General features: G+C 43.4%; 1 pseudogene; it reads left to right on the top strand.

Annotated features, from left to right (window-relative positions):
- Positions 1-1,586, top strand: part of LOC103586505 — a 14,341-nt pseudogene extending 12,755 nt beyond the window's left edge.
- The last annotated feature ends 822 nt before the right edge of the window (positions 1,587-2,408 follow it).

The following is a 2,408-nucleotide window of genomic DNA, read 5'->3' as shown; positions in this document are numbered from 1 at the left end:
TATCCATGGAAACTAGCCTATAGCACGTTTTAGCAGGGGAACAGCCTGAAAACTCTCTATCAGAAATCAGCATCACTAAATAGTCCTGTCCTGTTGGTCATCAAAGATATGGATAATCAGGTCCGGTACGGGCACGACACTGAGGGTTGCGATCCGTTGCCAGACACGAAAAAAGACAAAAAGGAAAAAAAAAAAAAAAAGATATGGATAATCAGATTTTTGGAGCATATGCAATTCATCCTTTCAAGTTCAGTGACCACTATAATGGCACAGGCGAAACTTTCCTCTACACATTTAGTCCTTACTTCAAGGTCTTTCAGTGGAGTGCAGAAAACTCATATTTTGCTTTGCCACATCTACTGCAAGAATGCAGACCATTCTCAACAGACTGTTGACATTCCAAAAAATGTCGATATCACTCTGAAGAGATGCACAGTTATAGTGAAAGGCCCCACAGGAACCCTGCAGAGGGATTTCAATCACACCAATGTAGAGTTCAGTCTCCTTGGAAAGAAAAAGAGGCTCCAGGTTCACAAATAGTGGGGAAATAAAATGGAACTGGCTACTGTTCGCACTATCTGTAGTTATATACAGAACATGATCAAGGGTGTTACTCTGGGCTTCTGCTACAAGATGACATCTGTGTACGCTCATTCCCCATCAACATCGTTATTCAGGAGAATGGGTCTCTTGTTGAAATCCGAAATTTCTTGGGTGAAAAATACATCTGCGGGAGGACTCAAGATGGCAACGGGTCTGGAGCGGACGTGCCAGNCACCGCGCTCAGCCAGTGAGCACACCGGCCATCCCTATATAGGATCCGAACCCACGGCAGGAGAGCCGCTGCGCTTCCAGTGCTGCACTCTCCCGAGTGCACCACGGGCTCGGCCCTCTAGATTCCTCTTTGGAATCTACTCTGGACAACAGCTGTCAAGGTGCACAAATGGATAATAAATCTGAAATTCAATTGTGGCTATCAAAGAGAATTCAGGTACCCATTAAGATATACTTCCTTCAAAAGAAGGAAAAAGCAAGACCCGTGCATGTTTCTGTGCATCAAAGTGGAAAACCAATAAGAAAATCCTTTGCCACTCACACTGCAGCCACGGTCCAGCAGCACAGCAAACGAGGAAAGATGCCCAAGTACTGGTTTCTGTTCCTTGGGAGAGGGTGGAGCATTTGTGCACATTCTTTGTTCAATGGTCTCCTAACGTCTATGGGAAAGATGCCAAAGAGCAAGGCTTTGTGGTGCTGGAAAAGGTAGAACTTAATATGTTGGACAACTTCTTCAGCGAGCCTACAACCAAGAGCTGGGAGATATCACCATTAAGGAGGCAAAGTGTGGGAAGAGCACTTGCAGCTACTACCAAGATGAGGAAAAGGAGGTGCTGCCAATCCTGACGCTGCTCAGCACACTCCTGGAGAACATGCACATAGAGCAGCTGGCCCAACATCTTCCAGCAAAGGTGCAGGGGTATCCATGGAAACTAGCCTATAGCACGTTTTAGCAGGGGAACAGCCTGAAAACTCTCTATCGGAAATCAGCATCACTAAATAGTCCTGTCCTGTTGGTCATCAAAGATATGGATAATCAGGTCCGGTACGGGCACAACACTGAGGGTTGCGATCCGTTGCCAGACACGAAAAAAGACAAAAAGGAAAAAAAAAAAAAAAAGATACGGATAATCAGATTTTTGGAGCATATGCAATTCATCCTTTCAAGTTCAGTGACCACTATAATGGCACAGGCGAAACTTTCCTCTACACATTTAGTCCTAACTTCAAGGTCTTTCAGTGGAGTGCAGAAAACTCATATTTTGCTTTGCCACATCTACTGCANGACATTTATATGGAATAACAAAAGACCATGCATAGCCAAAGCAATGCTGAGCAAAAAGAATTAAGCTGGAGGCATAACACGACCTGACTTTAAACTATAATACAAAACTATAGTAGCAAAAACAGCATGGTACTGGCATAAAAACAGACACATGGATCAATGGAATAGAACAGAGAACCCAGAAATCAACCCATACACCTACAGCCATCTGATCTTAGACAAAGGCACCAAGTCTACACCCTGGGGAAGAGACTGCCTCTCAGCAAATGGTGCTGGGAAAACTGGATATTCATATGTAGGAGAACGAAACTAGACCCATACCTCTTACCATATACTTTTTAGTTGAGTTTTACCTAATTTCTTAATAATATACATCTGGAAACAATAAAACTCCTCAAAGAAAACATAGGGGAAACACTCCAGGAAGTAGGAGTGGCTACAGACTTCATGAACATGACCTCCAAATCACAGGCAACCAAAGGAAAAATAAACAAATGGGATTATAGAAAAGTAAAAAGCTTCTGCACAGCAAAAGAAACAATCAACAGAGTGAAAAGACAACCAACAG

This window comes from Galeopterus variegatus, unplaced genomic scaffold (genome assembly GCF_000696425.1).
Source record: "Galeopterus variegatus unplaced genomic scaffold, G_variegatus-3.0.2 Scaffold346, whole genome shotgun sequence".
In the NCBI taxonomy this organism is placed as follows: Eukaryota; Metazoa; Chordata; class Mammalia; order Dermoptera; family Cynocephalidae; genus Galeopterus; species Galeopterus variegatus.
The sequence above is the reverse complement of the archived record's forward strand: the minus strand, read 5'-3'. Positions and strand labels throughout refer to the sequence as shown.